The following is a 19603-nucleotide window of genomic DNA, read 5'->3' as shown; positions in this document are numbered from 1 at the left end:
CGGCAGGAAGAGCAGTGTATTAAATATGGGCCTAGGACTGTCAGCCGAACACAATAAGTTTCCCTGCCAGCGACAACAGACGCTGCTTTTGGATACAAAACTACGCTTGCTGGGGAGCTAAATTCTGCAGCTGTGGCAGCTGCGTCTGTCAGTCCAAGTGGGCCGGCAGCCATCGATGGCTATTTTCATGTCGGGCCGTGTGATGGAGGAGGGGTGCTTGCCGCGGGCTGCGTATTGTCTGACTACTCCTTGCTACACACTTGGCGTAAGCGGCCATTCTGATGGGTGAGCTAAGTCTCCACCCTCCCTAGATCGTAGGGAACAATGCCCACTAAGCTCCCCTCAGTTGGTGAGCAAGGCCTAGTTGTGCGTGGCCCGGTACAGAGACAACAGTTCCAGTCCCACCGAGTTCACAATCTAGGATTTTTGACACCAAACAGGCTCAGGTGGCAGCTATACCTTTAAAACCTACCGAACTTGACACGCTCTGTGCCTCACTCCCCTACCACACAGCCAGGCCACCCGCTTTGTGGATATCCTAGTGACCAGTGGCAGTGGGTGCACACATTAATGTCTATGTTACTAATGCTGAGGTGTTGATCGCTGACTCCTTGCAGGTGAGGATTGAGATGGCTAATTAGTTTATAGGGCTAAAACAAGCAAACACCTTGTACCTGGCTTTGCCCCGCCCTGTGGCACTGATGTGAGGAACAGCACCCTGAATGTCAGTCATTGCTTCAGCCCAAAACACCTCAATCCACATCCAGTTGATAGTTGAACATCCAGCGACTGTTTGAGCCTGGACTGGGTGATGTCCCCCGGGCCCGGAGGCTGCACCATGGTTGTTGCTAGACAAAAGGGTTCCCATGCCCCATTACCCTGCAGCCAGTCCACAGTGTTGCAAAATGCTCTCAGTCTAAAGCAGCATCGTTACAGTGTATGTTCACTTTGCACTGAAGCGTGGAATCAGGCTGGAGGCTATTGGTGCCTGGCAGCGGTCTCTGTGTGCATATGTCCGTTCACCCTAGAAGCGACAAAGAAAGTGGAAAGAGAAGTCCCGTTCAGACTGGTCTCCCACAGTCTCATGACTGTGTCTAGACGACTGTGTGTGAGAAAGAGGTAGCAGCACAAGCCCATTTGTTAGCACATAAATTCACGCCCTGCCTCTGTGATGCTAATCGTGGCAGGGTCCATCTCTCAGTTCTGTGACTCACATTAAAAAAAATCCCTTTGCAAATGTCAGCAAAGGTGACTTTGTGGCTTTTTAAAGAACTGGGTTATAGACACTTGGCTGATAAAGTGTCTATCCAGCTTGGCTGCCCTCACTCCATAAAGATGCAAACAAAACACGCATCTTCCACCACCCGAGGATGCACTAAAGCAGCCTTTTATGGTGAACAGTAGCAAACGGCGGCAGCTCCCCAGTACTCCATGCAGTCCAGGCTCTTGCAGGCATCCTCAGGCCTTACTGTGCTTTTCCAGCATGATAGCTGTGCAGTCAAACTCTGGTGCATGGTCAGGTCATGATGATGAGCAATGTCTGTGCGTCATCCCCCTCACCTGAGCCAAAGTTCTTGCTGGGGCAAAAGGTTATTTAGCGGAGCCAAGCGGTGAACTAGTTGATGATGGATAGTTTCTGAGACTGTTTCCCCCGTGAAGTGCGGCACAAATGTAGCCCACAGGGTTTCTGCTCTAATATTACAGCCAGGTCACAAACTGAATCAACTGAACAGCCGAGGCTGGAAGAGCTCTTGGTCTGATTTTAGCTACTATTTCTCTGTGCCTCCTTGCTTATCTGAACAGCAGTTCTATGGGCTGATAGCGGTATTTGTTTGGAACTCCTGCTATGAGAAGTCATGGTAACCTACTCTATCGCTTTCTGCTCTGCTCAACCCCCCTTCCAAATTCCAGAGTAGATTCTCCCACAATCTCACTGAAGAGGGGGAAAATTACTGGAGCTGACACTGTGCTAATGCAGCAGGGCTCAGAGTAGGGCCTACGTGACAGCAGTCCCATTCTGCTGGCTCTTTGCGAGCTTTTGAGTTTGCATGAGTAGCTGATATGTCAGAGTGGTTCTGTCTTTTCTCACTCACCCTCGCCGCTGGATGAGCATATATAGAAGGAATAGTCAGCAACTCTGAGGGATGCAGAATGGCATGTATTTATTGTGGGTGGGTGGAGGGGGAAAATTGAACTGGACAGGGAGAAAGAGTGAAGGGATAGCACAACTGGAAAGATGCGAGGAAAAGAAAACACTGCAGAAATTGCTACCACTGGGCTATCACCTCTGGTCTCTGTACTTCGACAATAGCCAATTCCATGAGCTTCAAAAAGTTGCTTGTAAATGTTCATTGCTTTACCACTGTGGGAAAGGTGGGGAAGTGTCCTGATCAAGCTGATAATCCATTTATGACGTCTTGTAGGGGAATAGGGAGATCTTTTATCGTGGCTACTGTCACTTCAGCTGCTAGTCTTATTACCCCTTAAGGAAATCTTATAAGCTTTTTGTTTCAGTAATGTCATGTGTCAGTGAATTCCATAGGTTAATCATAGCACTTCAGGTTTAAACTGCACAGCCTCACATTCATGCGCTTATCTCATTCCTCCATGTCCCACTTCTCAGACCTACTCAACGTATTACAAACTCTTCTCCCTGCACTTTTCTGGTTTACCAACAATGGCAGACTTAACAACTGGTTAGTCTCCTCCCACTCTTATCCCCATGCCTTTTTCCATGCTCCCTCTGTGAATGAAATGATCTCCAAGTCCCAATCATGAAGCCACCGCACTCACTTTCTTCATTCAAATCCCCCCCGACAGAATTTTTTGGTGATATCCACTATTTGCACATTCATAGATTAAAAAAAAATCCTTAATATGTTTCCTCCTATGGTTTTCCAGCACATTCTCTCTAGGTCTGTTTTAGATGGGAAGCTCTTTAGAGCAGAAGCTGTCTGTCTGGGGGTCTTGCTGGGAATGGGGCACATTATTGGTGTTTAATTAGTGATAAGGTACTCTGTTTTATTATACATTTTTAATCCATTGCTCCTGTTATTGAGCCATAGGACTTAATAAATAGGCACACCAATTAGCCTGCTCCTTGTTATTCATTATATTATTGCTGTCTCATTATAGGATTCTTCACTTCTTGGGTAGAACGACTTGGGCAGTAATGCGGTTAATCAACATCATCCCTGAGGGGGTTACGCTTATGTGGTAGATGAGATGATGCTTTTATCTAAATGTGCAGCTGCTACAGTGATGCAGTGTAGACAACCAGACCAATTAGAGCCCCTGTCTGTAGCTATGTCTACACTTCAAACGGTGCTATTTCCAGCTCAAGGAGACAGACTCATGCTAATTCTGATTGAGCTAGTGCATTAAAAATTAGTGCAGCAGTGGCAGTGCAAGGGACTAGAGGCCACAAAATACGTAGATGCCCATGACACTAGCTATGTAATCAGGTAGCTAGTCCCATCCTGCCACTACGGCTACACCATTTTTAGTTTGTCTCAGTCAGAGTTAGTGCAGGGATAGCTCCTTGAGCTAGAAACATCATCTCCAGCTCAAAGTGTAGATGCATCATTAAATAACAGAGTGTCATAAAAAGCTTTAGGATTGGTTTGGAATGAAAGGCTCTGGAGAAAGATGCACTATTATGCATATGGCTCCGTATTCAGGTCTATCGTGCAGTCAGCACCACAGCACTTCTGAATTCTATAGAAACAATAACTCTACATACGTGACACATCGAAAAGCTTACAAGCCCGCAATTGACACATCTGTGGCAACTTACAGGAATTAAATGACAAGATTGAGTTTCAAACACCGAGATAGAAAGAAGGGCTGGCATGCTCAGTGTTAAGGCCCTTTTAACAGCTGCGCCGCTGAGATGGACAGGTCATGTTGTCTGTATGCTGGATCATTGGCTCCCAAAGAGTCTCCTCTATGCTGAGCTCAAGGAGGGGAAACATGATAGAGAAGGGCAAAAGCTGCGCTATAAGGACATTTTGAAAAGGAATTTGAAGAAAGCAAGTATTAATATAGAGAAGCGGGAAGAAGTTTCCAGAGATAATTGTCAATGGAGAGCTGTAGTGTACGATTCTATCCAGGCAGTTGACACGCCCGGAGAGGCAGCGTATTAACAGCACCATCTTCAACAGCATACTATCAAGCAGCTTTCCAATGTCTCCGCCCCAAACTGTCACAGAGGCTTTATTTCAAATGCTGGACTCGCTCCTCAACGCTGAGCTAACAAGTGCTAAATTTCCCTCCTCCACAGTCATTGTTGAGTACGATGAACAGCCAAAGAAGAGTATACTGTCTTGGTCTTCTCCTTCACAAAGCAAAAAGTCCTGGTCTTTTTAACCTTTCCTCACATGGAATCTCTCTGCCAAATAAAATGTTCACCCTTGGCTCTTTTCTCTCTCCCACATCTTGTGACATGGTTCAGATTAGTGTCCTGGATCAGGCAGTGTGCAACAGGGCCAAAGAAGAGCCTGAGGGGAAACACACTGGGCTAAGTGGTGTTCTGAGAGGAGATTTGTTTGGGCTGCATTTTCACCTTCCTGTTCTGGCTTGTTAACCAAGCTGGATCCAAAACTCACTGTTCCAGCAAAACTCATTAAGACTTTGTTTTGAGATCCCTTTTCAGTAATCCTGATGATGAGGGAAACTCACAAATCGCCTTTGCCACAGTTAAGAAACATGCCTGCACACCCTGAAGCCCCTTGATTTCCACAGGCTACTCACAGCCTGGAGTCAAGAGGGCTCAACCTCACCCCTCTGGGAAGAATGGGATGGGGAAAAAAAATCACATCAAAATGGAAACCACCTTTGTCATTTTCCACCCAACAGCAGGCTGGGGAAAGTTAGGTCTCCCCTCTCCACATCAAATTATCCCTTCCAGCACTGACGGCATTAATTAGATCTGCAAAGAAAACAGTCTCAGCTGCTGTGAACATCAGAGGTAGGTCAAAGCAGAACTAAATGAAAGAGCGCCAAGCTCCGGGACTCACCAGGCTAGAGATTTATATATACACAACACAGGGAGAAGGGAGCAGCCTGGGGTACATGTAGGAATAGATTTTTCATTCATACCAGTTGGGTTTGCATGTAACTTCTGCACAAGGTGCTATGGATTCTAATGTGAACTTTTAGACTACAGCCAATTGCAGCTCAATTTAAATGTATACCCCAAATTAAAAAATATAGTAAGAGGACCCGAAAAGTGGCAACATGGCTAAACAAAGGAAAAGAAGCAGTTATAGGCAAAAAGGCAATCTTTAAAAAAGTGGAAGTTAAATCCTATTGAGGAAAAGAGAAAGGAGCAGAAACTCTGGCAAGTGACTTGTAAAAATATAATTAGGAAGGCCAAAAAAAGAATTTGAAGAACAACTAGTCAAAGACTCAAAAAAAAATTGCTGTTATTTTTTAAGTACATCAGAGGCAGGAAGCCAGCTGAACAACCAGTGGGGCGACGGATGATCAAAATGCTTCCTGCTCCAACTAGCTCACCTGCTGATCAAGTGGACTTTAGAGAGACCCATGCTCCTTGACGTCAGCCCACTATGCTAGAGGTGTGGAGAAAGTAATCTCAGAGAATCCTCCACATAGACAGCAGCCCAGCCAATCAGCCCAACAAGGTGGGCGTGTTGAGCTAGCGTTATCTCAGCGGCTAGTCCTCCGACACCAAACCAGCAAGCGTGAGATGCTGAGCCAGGAACGTAACTGTGCCTCAATATCCCAGCACGGTAGATTGATTTAGCCAATAACCTTACAAATGTCTGGGCCTTCATGTAAGGCCAAAGATGTTGATCCAATGACCTCACAAAGGCTTTCCCTTTAACATCAAGGCAGCAAATTAGAGGTACTGACCCAGTGAGCTCAGAGGCCTATGCCATGTTAGCCCAATACGGTAGGAGTGCTTAAGCAATAACTGACTCCACAGAGGCATGTGTCTTCAAATAAAGCAGCAGGTAAGAGGAGACACACGGGTGAGTTTGCAGAGGGCTGTGTTTTGGCATCAGCCCATCAAGGTAGGATGCTAATTAGCAGTGTAAGTAAGGAGCAATGCCTCCACGTGCAGCTCCCTCAGCGCACCATTTTTTCCTGCCCGCTGAAGGGACGACTCAGCAGGTGAGGGACTCTGAAGTGGGAGCAGCAAGAAGGGCTGTTGCCTGATCAGGAACTGAACTGATGTAAAGTTCTTGAATAAAATTCCCCCCCCCAGTCTTGAAGGGCATTTTAATGAAAAATTGTCAACATTTCCAATTTTTTTTTTTTTTTTTGCTTTTCACCATTCGTGACTTTGTCAGAATTGTTAGGAATGTGGGGATTTTTTCCCCCAATCATTTTTTGGTTAAACAATACATAATGTCGATAACCATTTTGCTAGTACTTGAATTTACATTTTTGATTAGAAGGTTTCATGATTTTTTTTTTTTTAAAAAAGGTCTGCTTAGAAGCCTGCCAAGGGCACACCGCTTCAACATTTTTCACCATGCTGTGTGCGCGCTTTTCAGCCTGTTCCCATGCGGAGCTCCTGGCCCCCCAAGCATTCTTGCCAGTAGATGGGCCAGCACCAGCACATGAGAGGAGAAAGGAAACACATGAAGAATTCCCAGTGTGGATAATCCTGTTCTCCTGCAGGATGATCTGGTTTCCTTGTCTGTATAGAGGGGCAGAGAGAAAGGAAGCCACTTGCAGCTGTCCCTTCTTTCCCGGAGTAAAGGGACAGATCTTGCCACTGGCAGTCTCCATAGGAAACCAAATGGCTCTTTTATTGCCCTCTCCCTTCCTAGTACTGCATGGTGGGGAGGGCAGTTGGGAAAACAATTCACAGCTCCACACTGTGTCTATGAATGGGCATGCAAACACCACAAGTGTTTTGCTGGCTGTCAGCCTGTTTGGGGCCCAGTAATCATTTCAGAGCGGTTTATTCCCAGCGAGCGGCCTATTGTCTCCCCCACCTTACGTCCCATCGCACAAGAGGACAATGTCACTGCACTACATACAGCCAATGCAGCAGACTAGCTCTTACTTTAGTCTGCTTTAACCACTCAGTCTGAAGCAAGCCCACCAATCAGACCACAACGTACACCTCAACTCCAGCCTCTTTGTGTTCAGGGTGTTCCTAGGGTTGAGTGGCAATGGGTGTCAGCATTCATACTGGTGTCCAACTGCACTGGCAGACATCCTGGGAGAAAGCACTTGAATGGTTGATGCCTGGTGAACTGTGATAAGGAGGGGAGGTCCAGGTGTAGGGGCAGCAAAGTCGTCACATAAATAAGATTGGGGAAGGATATGAACATAAATGGTGAAGTGGAATTCAATGGCAGCTAAACAGACATGGGACAGATGCAGCAGAAGATAAGTTATGGGGCTCAGTAAATAAGTTGTTGGGTGAAACTCTGTGGCCTGTGCTATAGAGGAGGTCAGACTAGATTTTCTAATGGTCCCTTCTGGCCTTAAACTTGATTCATCTAGCAAAAAGAGGAGGGCCCACTCACTGGTTCTGATGGCTTGCCATCCCACATCTTGATTTTATGTGGTGAAAAGATGTTGCATCATCTTGTGGGTGACAGCATACAGCATGAGGAAACTAGATACTATGACCCAGCACCACAAAGGTACTTAGGTGCCCCAACCCAAATTTAGGCACTTAAGTGCCAGGGTTAGGTTCCACTTTGATCCACAAATCTTCTACTGACCATTCAGCATCTAAGTTTTCAGAGTAAAAGTTCCCTTCACCACCCAAGTTTCTGCCTCTGGGCAGGCGTACGGCTGACTCACTCTAGACAGCCAGTGGGGTTCCCTAACCATGGGATTATAGAGTCTCTCTCTTTCTTTCTGGACCAATGATTGTTCCACTGTAGATAAATAACTGCAAAAAGTCATTGGGCCAGAGATCAAGAAAATGACCCTGTAGTCCAGTGGTCAGGGCATTCACGTGGGAGATGGGTGACTCCAGGGCCTGTCCCCCTGCGTCAGTTTGTCTTAATCATTATCCACAGGGGAACAGCTTCCACAGAAGAAACTGAGGGAGTCCTACCTCAAAATATCCCATAGCTCACTGGTTAAAATATTCTCCTGAGCGGTAGAAGACCCCTGTTCAAATCCTTTTCCACCCTCTGACAGATGGGTGGGCATTGAACCTAGGGCTGTTACATCATAGGCAAGTGCACTAACTACTAGCTAAAATTATAAGATGGGCACTGGCACTACTCTTAGCCCCACCCATCTCCATTTTGTGTGCCGTGAGGGAGGTGCCTCATTCCTGCAAGGTGCCTAACCGCAGGTGACTAAATCCATGAGAATGGTGGGGCTTACAACACACCTGTGGTCAGCATCTCCCACAGGCTGGCTCCCTGCTTAATACACTAACTTTTGTGGACCACCTAAAGGCACCGGTCTCTCCCCATTCATTGTATAGGGAGAGCAGTGATGGTCCTGTGATGTTCTAGGCTCCTAAAAGTTAGATGCTTTGGACTTTCGGGGTTGCAACACTTAAGTTGCTTTGTGGATCTCGGCCTATCTGTTGGTGTTTTCAAACCACGCCCAAAACTCTGGCATCAGCGCATGTAGAAGGAGAGGAGAAGAAATGTCCAAAAAGCGTTGCTGTCCCAAGACACAACAGGCCCCCCATAGCTAGCCAAACCTAAACACATCTGTGTGCGTGTGAAGTGTGTGGAGCAGTGCATCATCTCTAGACCCATGTCTATAAATGCCATCTTTCAGACTTGACCAGGCTGAAGCCAGATTGACAGCACATGGAATAAAAATAGCAAAGCCCCAGGGTCCTTCTATGGAGAACTTTGAAATACATTTTGCAATTTCCTCTGTTTTAGCAGCTTTCAAAAGAGAGTCATTATGCAAAACTTCTCTACTGCATTTGACTTTGCTTGGGATGAGGAGGGAGACCCAGCAAGTGGACAGGTCTTTCTTTAGGAGACCTCCCACTTGGAGCTAGTGTTGCTCCACCTACAGGAATGAAGCCTGGAAGCCCCAGGAACTCCTCAGCCAGGCATTGCCTCCTGATCCTAGGGCAGATGACTCTGCTTGGTTAGTTCGCATGTCACCAGCCAGAAGAGATGAGGCGCTCTGAGGAATGCTGAGCTCTGACAAACCCAGGAACTGAAAAGGAGGGGGAGCTTGCCCTCTGTTTTAACCCCTAGTCCTGAGGCCTGTATCTGCTGCTGCTGCGGAGGAGGGGCCTGGAAGAGCAATGGAAGCTTTGGCAGCTACCATTGGAGTTAAGTGGCTCTGACTCCCAAGGGTGGTGGTTATTTTCTGTTTATTGTCAATGTGCCTTTCTCTGGCTCGGACAGTTTTATGCTGTTTGGCTCAGCTGTGACAGCGTGAAATCTATGGGGCCAGCCTGGGAGGGACAAGCCCTTGGGAACTGAAAGCATCTCTCCAGCCACGGCAGTTTGATGCTGTTCAGATGAGATGAGATGGTCACAACCGAGCCCCTGCCCTGCTCTGTGAATGGACTCGAGGTTGTTGCGATGGGATCTCTACATCAGGGTAGTGACTGGTTCCTAGCTCTGGGTCTCTGAGGAACACTTCCAGGTGAAGACCCCTGTGTCTGTTACCTTTCTTGGGCAGTGGGACCCTGCAGTCCAGCATCCACCTAGCCCAGTGAGTGCTGGGTTGTGTGTTTTCTTTTAATAATTAACCCCATCAGGAACAACATGGCAGCAAAAGAAGGACATCCAAGCTTAGCAAAAAAATTTCTCTCTCACACCTACCCCTCTTTACTCTTAAAAAGGCATTTAAGAGAATTACAGATCTATGGAAAACAATGAACTCCTGAGTCCCTGAGTTTAGCCCAGGTTCTTCAGTGGAAGCACATTCCCTCCCGTTTCCAATGCCTCCAGCTGAGACTTCTGTTTCTGGGGATGAAAAGGCTTCCTTGGCTTAGAGAGCAGCTACCTTTCTGACTAGTCTCTGCCCCACTAGGTCAGATGGGCAAGCAGAGAAACTGCAGGTCTCCGAGCCATCTGCTCAGACCAGAGGATTCCAGCCTGCCTGTCTCCCCAGACAGGTTTCTGGGGCAAGAGTCCATTCAAAGTCAGTGGCCTTCCTGGCAGCTAGCCCAGTGTCCCAGCAGGAGAGAGACATCACAGTTGACGGCTCTTGATGGCTCTTTCAGCGTTCACTTTCTAGTGCTCTGTGTCCAGAATTGCCTGGTTTTAAACACCATCTTCAGGTCTTAACCCAAGATGGAGGCTACAATGCAAGATGACTTTCATGAAACAAAATGGAGTTTTCGGGTGGACGCTGACATAACCCTCAAACTGTCACAGTGATGGTTAGTGCTTCATGGGGTGGGAGGGACAAATCCCTGGCAACTGAAAGCCAAGTTCGGGTTCAGAAATAGAAATGCAGTTCCCCATGCACAGACCAGCCTTCTTCCTGACTCATAGGCTCTGTATTTGTATAGCCACTGCCTGGTGGGTCAGAGTATCATAAAGCCAACTCACACATGGGGGCTGATGCATCTTTCGGCAGTGGGCATAGGGATTGCCTACTTTATTTACATTTTATCTAGCACTACATGGTTTGGGGGATTTTTTTTTAAACTGAGGTAAGCAGTGGTAAACATTTTGCCCCCTTCCTCCCCCCAAAAAAAACAAAAACTTAAGTTCCAGTTTGTCCCAGAGGCTTCTGCTCCCAGAGAACAATTGAGTCCATAGATATAGACACTTACTTTTAGTTTCGTCTCTTCCGCTCAAGCGTTCTACCCCAGAGTCCATTCCAGTGAAGCTCAGAAATCTATGTCAGATTCTTCCTTCCCTCCTATGGGGCTTAGATCAACTGGGTGCCTTTCAATTTACATCAAGTTCTTTCCCTCCTCACAGGGGCTGTACTCAAATTATAGAATGAACTTACATGCCTCTGAAAGTCAGAAATTCTGGAATGTACTTGACGTCCTGCTTCTGCGTGCCTCAATTTCCCCAGCTGTAAAATGGGAATAATTACCTACCAGACTGAGGGCTTGAGGGTTAAAGAGATTTATTATTCCAGGTGGAAGGGACAACATCTGCTGTCAAGTCTGTAGGGACTCAAGACCTGGCACTTTGTGACTGGCCACAAGATGGCATCATTGTGCCTCACATAACACCAGCTGGGCACTTAGAAAAAAGAAGAGTAGTGCATGTAGGTGACTAGGAAGCTAGTGTTACACCATCCCACCCCAACAGATCTTTCCTGAGGGAACGTTAACCAGCCCCTTGGGGGGGACATTTAACAGATACTCTCTGGATTGGGGCAAGAAGCTGCTGAGAAACTTGACTTTGCATGTCCTGCTCCCCAGCTGCTGTGGAGGAATGTGAGAAAATCTGTTTTGGCAGTAAACACAGTGAGGAAAGAACTGCCCCTCCTCCGCCTAAAATCCCCACTCCTCTCTGTCAGACAGACAGACACACACACACACACACACACACCATTGACTCTTCTCCAGCCAATCACGAGAGGATATATAATCTTTTCTCTTTATCAACATTTGCAGAGCTGTGTCACTAACAACTCAAAAGCCCAGCAAGCATTTTCAGCTGCTCATTGGGTGTAGAGTATTCATATTTAAATGATGCAAACCAGACTACCCTCTCACTTACATAGGTGTAAATCCAGTGCAACGCCACTGAGGTCAATGATGGCACCAATCTACATTTACACAACCCAAATGAGATCAGAGTCTCTCTCTAAAGCTCGGCCTCTGCTAACATCTCAAACTGGTCTCCTCCTATTTCCCCTGTCATTCCCTATGCTCTGTCCCCACTAGTCTTTACTCGATACTCTCGGCTCTCTTTCAATCCCTGACAGCTACCCTGGCATTATCCGTAACCTCACTCCCATCTGACCACATCTTTAATTAAAACAAATAACTCAACTGTCACAGATCTGGTCAGGCTCCCTCTTGCGGGCCACCCACCAAACGGCTGTGGAGAAATCCAAACCTCTGGATCTCTGTGTGTAGGCTCTGTCTCAGACTTGGGGTCCCTAGGTGCATACTCGGAGCACAGACCCTCTCTTTAACACTCCCTCCTGAGAGCCATGACCTTGCAGTCCCCTGCCCAGCCCCATTATCAGTACTGACCCTGCAGGCTCCCCCATCTTAAACACACCCTCCACCAGAATTCCACCAAAGGTGTGGGCCTTCTGGGTTACTGCTTTATTCTCTCAGGGGCACACGGTAGATGCAGTGTATGATACACAAGCACTTTGCCCAGTTACACAATGGACTTGCTCTTTAACAGCGTGAAAATTACACAAAATAACAAAATAAATATCCCCTTCCTCCACAATTCCTCTCACTCTAGCTAACCCTTCCCTTGGGAGGCCTATCTGTAGGCAGAGGTCCCCTCCTTGTCTCATCTGGCTCCTGCAGCAGCTCCTCTGATCTTATGCTAATGAAAAATGGTCAAAAGAGAAAGCCAATCAGCTCCTGCTCTTTATAGTCTTCTAGTCCCTCTGTCAGGTGACTCCTTGATCATCCATTCAGCCTACTCAAGTGACCACAGGCCCTTACCAGGTGACTTCCTTGCCAGGTGACTTCTCCCCAGTAAGAGGCTTGGGAGCCAGGCTATTGTTTAGAGTTAGTTTATTTCAGTGGTCAGCCATCCTCATTTAACAGCCTTCAGTTGTCAGCCTTGTATCACTACTTTGTTGGAATTTCAGTCCAACCTGGGGTGAGGCAACAGAGTAGGTAAAGAACCCCACATCCAAAATGGATTCTGCAGTCTGACACACATACAGATGAAGAGTTCATAATTTCACAGAGTTCAGAAATTGTACAGCTTCCCCAAATCACCACACCAATATTACAACCAAACAAAAATAGAAAACAGACATGGAACCAAAACATATAGAACAATCTCAATTCTTCATAGATTACTCTCCCAAGAACAGCTTTCCTTATTTCACATTGTCTGTTGTCTCCCCTCTTGCCCTCCTATACATCTCTGCAGATCTATTTATTATTCTTGAGGAAAGGTTTGTGCCTTCCTGTCTGTACAGTGCAATTCATATTTATTGGGCTAACACCACAGGATGGAAGGAAGGATCTTGGTTGCCAGCTATCAACTAGAGATATGTACTAACTCCAGCATGGGTTATTGGCTTGACACAAATTACGGGCTGAAATTCTAAGGCCTGTGTTATCAGTGAGGTTAGAATAGATTATTATAATGGTTCCATCTCACCTTGAAATCACTGTGTTTATCACGCTTGTCAGCATATGAAAGCTCACTAAAAGAGAGAAGTTCTAATCCTCTAAACTTCCATTAAAGACAGGTCTTAAACTCCATTGAATGGTACTGGCCTGGGAGGAATTTTGGGAAGGGACAGAGTAGAAAAAGGATAGTTGTTTTGCTATGAAAAAAAAGCAGGGACAATTCTTATTAAGCAGGGGCATTTGTTGTGTACGAGTTTATTGATTCTATTAAAAATAAACCAGCAAAAAATTGACTGGCATTAAAAGACAGTTAAAAAAAAAATTATGTGCAAGAGACAAGAGTTGGAAACATTTTCCCCTTAATTTGGCATACACTTCTAGATGTAGTAATTTTTTTTATATGTAATCCTGATTTATGACTTTTACCAGATAACATTTGAAAAAATGAACATTTCAGTTAATATGTATGATTATCAACAAAAAGAGACCTAAAATAGCTTTGAACTGGACCCAGTCCTACTCTGTAGGAGTTTTGTCATTGATATCAGGGGAGCAGAATTTGGCCTTGTTTGAATACTTGGTAATACATCATCTGATATTAGCTTCCAAGAGGAAAGGTTCTCTCATGGTTCAGTAACTGATTAAAAGACAGGAAACAAAGGGTAGAAATAAATGGTCCATTCTCACAATGGACAAAAGTAAATAGCAGGCTTCCCCAAGGATCTGTATTGCAACCTATGCTGTTCTACATATTCATAAACAATCTGGAAAAAAGGGTGGATAGTGAGATGGCAAAATTTGCAGACAATATGAAATGACTTTAGATAGTTAAGTCCAAAGATGACTGTGAAGAGTTACAAAGGGATCTCACTAAAGTGGGAAATTGGGCAACAAAATGACAGATGAAAATCAGTACTGATAAGTGGAAAGTAATGTGCACTAGAAAAAAATAATCCCAACTATACATCTAAATTGATGGGGACTAAATTAGCTGTTACCACTCAAGAAAGAGATCTTGGATTCATTGTAGATAATTCTCTGGAAACATCCACTCAATGTGCAGTCAAAAAAGCTAATATAATGTTAGGAACCATTAGGAAAGGGATAGATAATAAAACAGAACATATCATAATGCTACTGTATAAATCCATGGTACACCCACACCTTGGAGACTGCATGCAATTCTTGTCTCTCCACCTCAGAAAAGATATATTATAACTGGAAAAAGTACAGAGAAAAGCAACACAAATGATTAGGGGTATGCAACAGCTTTCATATGAAGAGAAATTAATAAGACTGGGACAGTTCAGCTTAGAAAAGAGACAACTGAGGGGGGATATGACAGAGGTCTATAAAATCCATGAATGGTGTGGAGAAAGTGAAAGTGTTATTTACCCCCTTCTCATAACACAGGAAACAAGGGTCACCCAATGAAATTGATAGGCAGCAAGTTTAAAACGAACATAAGGAAGTACTTCTTCACATAACACACAGTCAACCTGTGGAACTTGTTGTGAAGACCAAAAGCATAACCAGGTTCAAAAAAGAATTAGATAAATTCATGGACGATAGATCTATCAATGGCTATTAGCAAAAATGATCAGGGATGCAACCCCATGCCCTGGGTATCCTTGAACATCTGACTGTCAGAACAACAGGGGACAGATCACTCGATAATTGCCCTGTTCCATTAATTCCCTCTGAAGCATCAGGCACTGGCCACTGTTGGAAGACAGAATACTGACTAGATGGACCATTGATCTAACCCAGTATGGTTGTTCTTATATTTATTAGTAGTATTAATTATTTGTATTGCCATAGCACCCAGCATCCCTAGTCATGGACCCAGACCCCATTGTGCTAGGTGCTGTACAAACACAGAACTAAAGGTAGTCCTTGTATCCAAGGAGCTTACAATCAAAGTAACATACAAGACACAAGAGGTGGTTACAGACCAAGAGACGGGGGAATACATGAAAACAATGAGACAATAGTGGTCAGTATGATGAGCCAAGGCCTCAGCACACCAGCTGCCTAACCATTGTCAAGGGGTATTTTTTGTAGGTATCATGGCAAAGGAGAGTTTTAAGAAGGGATTTGAACAAAGGGGTGTCTTTTTGTTGTACATTTTTTCAGTAAAAAGGGTAGAATGTCAGTATTGTTAAACTAAGCATATTATATATGTGCTGCACCTGGGGTCCATTAGTCCCTTCACCTTCCCTGAAAGGAATCAGTCACAGATTTAGAAGGGGGGCTAGGAGCAATATGGAGCGTTCAGGTGTGAGTGCAGCTCTGCACAAGACTGAAATGACAGGGCTTTGCCTCTCACTTAACGGCCTGGTCTTACAAAATGGTGAACTCCTTCAGCTCCTGTTGCAATCCATGGGGATGGTGAAGAGCTCAGCACCGAGCAGGACCACATCCCCAAATGCTTTGAAATCAAAGAAGAGTTGGTCGGACAAAGAGCGAATGCAGCCTTTTCTTTTTCATGAATGAAGCCACATCTATGTAGGGGGGAGATTGTCCAAAGGCACAAATGGCACCTATCTCCCATTGAAAGCACATGTGTTAGGGATCTGTTTTCCCCTCACAGACATTTCCCTGGAGACCCCCATTTCCACTTCAGTCATAACAACAGTTATTTAGTGACATACCTGTACCATGAGAAATAACCATAATGCTCTGCCCTTCATCGGAGGATCTCAAAGCACTTTGTAAACATTCCCAGGCCTCATAACACCCCTCTGAGGTAGATATTTATAGTCTAATTTTGCAGACTGGGAAGCTGAGGCAGAGTCACTTGCCCAAATTCACACGGAGCCAGTGGCAGACTGTGGGATAGAACCCAGAAGACCTGCCTCCAAGTCCACTGATCTAACCACCAAGCAATGGTTCTGATTCTGTCTCACCCAGATTTGAACTGGAAACTGCGGATCTTCCCACTCAGAGTTTTCATCTTCTGCCAGATTTCAACTGGGAACCTAAAATAGAGGGCCCAGACCAAAACTCTTGATCCAGTCACTCCCAAACTTTGGAAAGGTCTAGATCTGAGGTTTGCAGCTCAGAATCACATCTAGTTACCAGATGTCCCTCTCCCCAGGACCAGCCCTTGCCAGGAGTGATTGCCTCCAAAAGCCCTGTGCAGAAGATGCTGCTGTCAACATGCAGCCATGATAAGACAATACTCTCCCGCCTCTACATTGTACTGTAAAACCTCTTCCATCTCCTGCCACGTGGGGCCACAGGATATGTTCACTTATTGGGGCAAAGGGATCTTGCAGGTATTTAGCTTATGGTCTTCTGCCTCATAAATGCCCCCAAGGTGCACAGTTGTCCAGTACAACCTCAGTACAATCACTAAGACATTATGCAACATTTCCAAAAAGTCAACCATTTTTCTCCCCCAGCTCTGTATACTACACCTGTTCCAAGCAATAAGAAGCCACGTAGCCATCAAGTGGAAAATATTTCTCCCTTCCCCCTCTTTCTTCCACCTACAAGGTATGATGCGCAGGCTGCATTGTATGGATTTGATTTTCAGCAAGTCGCTTATTGCTGGCAGAACCTGCCTCCGCTCACTCTCCCTGCTTGCTCATGAGTGACACTAATCAATGGTGTGGGAGGTAAGGAGGAGATTAGTATTGCTATGATTGACAAGCCTCACTCAATTTAGAAGTGGATACCTGAAGACCCACTAGATAGATCTGACCTATTCATACCGTGCTTATCACTGAAAAAATGGACAGAAAAAAACAGGGCAAGTTACCGCAAGAAAAGCCTAATTCACTGACATTTTAATGAAGAAATTTCCCTATATTAATCACAATATGTAATCAACAGGAAAATTGGTCCCTGCTGCGGAAGGAAAGATCCCTTGAATTATCTCAGCAGGGGAGAGGCACTAATTTATTGCTGTTTTACACCAAGTCTTTTTGATGCAATAGATGAATGAAGCTGATATTTTGGACCTAGACTTTCATTTACCCTAAGGCTCTTTACACCAAGCTGGCAGAGCTGTGTAAGTGGGAATCAGGCCCTTGGTCTTTAGAAGCATGGCTAAGGTCAGAAAGCTGGTGCTGTTAAAATTGCTGTCTCTCTTTTCCTTTCTATTTGCCAGCCACCACCCCAACACACACCTCCAAAAACTTGGCTGGATAGGACTCCCCCATCCTACCTTTATCTCTGAAGAGCTGATGACACTTCAGAAGAGCACTGAAGTCCATTCTGCCTCATCTTAGCTAAGTGCCTGTCACATTGTGGCTGCAAATATTGCTGTAGAAAGCAGCAAAAGCACTGTTTGCCTGTCAGGAACATTTGCTTCCTCTAATTCCATCACAGCATGGAAGAGGAGTAGCCATTAGCTGGTTAGATGAGAGACAAAAAGATGATGTAGACTTTCCTTTCCTTCTCAGAGGAATGATGCTCTGGAACAGCCTTCCAGGAGGAGGAATGGGGGCAAACAACCGACCTAGTTTTAAGATGGAACTTGATACATTTATGAACTGGATTATACGCCGGTGTTGCCTACAATAGCAGGGGACAGGACAGAGGGGTCCCTTCCCATCCTATGTCCCTGGTTGGCAGCAGTGTCAGTTTTCTCCTAAGATCTACCCAAAATACCAGGCTAGACAGAGGAGAAAGCCTTAGTGACATTCATTTTAAGAAAAGCTTTCCTTTTAAAATAGGTCACCAAATCAAAATGTACTCCCTCTCACACGCATCTTTTCCCCTGGATTCTGGCTAGGGGTGGGGAAGCCAGTGACACAGCCTCCTTTAGCCCTGAAGAGGATGGAGAGCTGGAAGCAGGAGGCTCTGGCTCTTTCCCTCTCTGCCCCCCAGAGGAGATGGGGAACCAGCAGGGGAACAGATCCTCCTGTCCTGTATGAAAAAAGGGACAGGTAGGGAACTCTCAGCCTGGGCACTTCTTCTCTGCTCATTAGAGCCTGGTGTTGCTCCATCTGCTGGCAGAAATCCTTGGAGGCCCAGAAATTCCCGGCAGGCAAAAGCTCCTGCTGTTACTCCTACTTCTGATTCTCCTGCCTAAGTCCCTATTGCACCTACTTGTGAAAAGGCAGGAGGTGGGAGAGCTGCGCTTCCCCCTAGCCAGGAGGAGGAGAGGAGAAGCATATTCTCCCATGCTCCTCTTTACTTTAACCACTGCTCAGCACCTCTATTGTGAGCTCATTGGCTTACCACTTACAGCTTGCTGATTAACAGGGAAGGCCCAGGCTTTTGTCAGCTACTGAGCCAGAGGCCTGAGATGATGTGAGGGTCTTTGAGAGTGGCACAAAGTAGTCTCCCAGGAGTCTGTCACTGCCAATGAAAAAAGGAACTTTAACCCAGCCTGCCCTCTGGAATTCAGGGCCCAGGCTCTGAACTCAAGGAATTGGTCTGGGTTTGCTACCCAAACTCTCCTGCATTCCTAAGACTACTTCCAGTCACATCTTTGGTCTTCCTTCCTATCCTCATGGGACTGAGGGAAAGCCTTCAGATGGCCTGAAAACAAACAGACTTTGGATCCTGGTCCCCTTCAGAGCACAGTGAGAAAGTGATGCTTTTAAAACAGACTCAAACAAATACCCCTTTAAAGCAAAACAGACTTACTCCAAAGTTGGTGGGGATGCCTCTGTGATGAGCAGACAGTCTCCAGTGATTGCTCCACGTGTGCTGGCTCCTTAATGCTGGCTTGCACTCCTTTTATGTGTCTCAGGCCGACTTCCTGAGAGGCAAATGGACTCTAGCTGTTTTGTGAGCCTGCTGGTTAACCCTTGCTTTCCTGCCTGGAGCCCTGAAGCTTTCTAAGTTGTCATTCCCTGCCCCTCCTGGGACCCAGATAAGTAATATACCCCATCACAGCGAGGTTACTGACTAAGAATCCCTACCGTGCTGGAATTATATGCATAGGCCTCTTTTAAGTTCCTGTCTCAACATCTTGCTGATCTGATGTCAAGGAACAGGTCCCTATAAACTCACTGACCAAAGACCTCTGGTTTGCCCTCTGGTTTGCTGATCACTAGCTCAGCAGCTTTAAACTGTTGTATGATGTCATGACCTCTGTGAGGTCACTGGCTTCACTCATCTAGCCAGTTGGGGTGATGTCTAAGCAGAAGAGTCTCTCGGGTTATCTGTTTAGCATCTCTACCTTGGAGGATGCCAACACACAGGTCTTTCTGAGACTACTAACTCAAACTACTGGTCCTTCAGTGGTTAAACAAGACCAAAGTAGGAGGAGGACCTTCCCCATTCTGGTGTGTATGTTGGCATCATGTAGTGAAGTGATCTTTCATTATCTTGTCAGATGGGACATGGCATGTTGAAGAAAACAGAGCTAATAAGGGAATCAATGTCCTGTGCACGGGTGTGCCTGCTGAGTGTGCAGTTGTGTAAGGGCATTAAATTTGTCTGCCCACAACTCCATGATGG

At 45.8% G+C, this 19603-nt stretch overlaps 1 long non-coding RNA gene across 1 annotated transcript; it reads right to left on the bottom strand.

The window, feature by feature from the left end:
* Window positions 1-9713: 9713 nt before the first annotated feature.
* On the bottom strand, window positions 9714-18882 carry LOC137160442 (uncharacterized). The gene is made up of 3 exons (XR_010921883.1): window positions 18785-18882; window positions 10897-10965; window positions 9714-10233 (listed from the first exon to the last, which is right to left on the bottom strand). It is a non-coding gene; the product is annotated as an uncharacterized lncRNA (long non-coding RNA).
* Between the last annotated feature and the right edge of the window lie 721 nt (window positions 18883-19603).

Source organism: Emydura macquarii, unplaced genomic scaffold (assembly GCF_026122565.2).
Source record: "Emydura macquarii macquarii isolate MOO-44397 ecotype Brisbane River unplaced genomic scaffold, CSIRO-AGI_Emac_v2 contig_2205, whole genome shotgun sequence".
NCBI classification, from domain to species: domain Eukaryota; kingdom Metazoa; phylum Chordata; order Testudines; family Chelidae; genus Emydura; species Emydura macquarii.
Note: the sequence above shows the minus strand (reverse complement) of the source record. Positions and strands in the feature narration are given on the sequence as shown.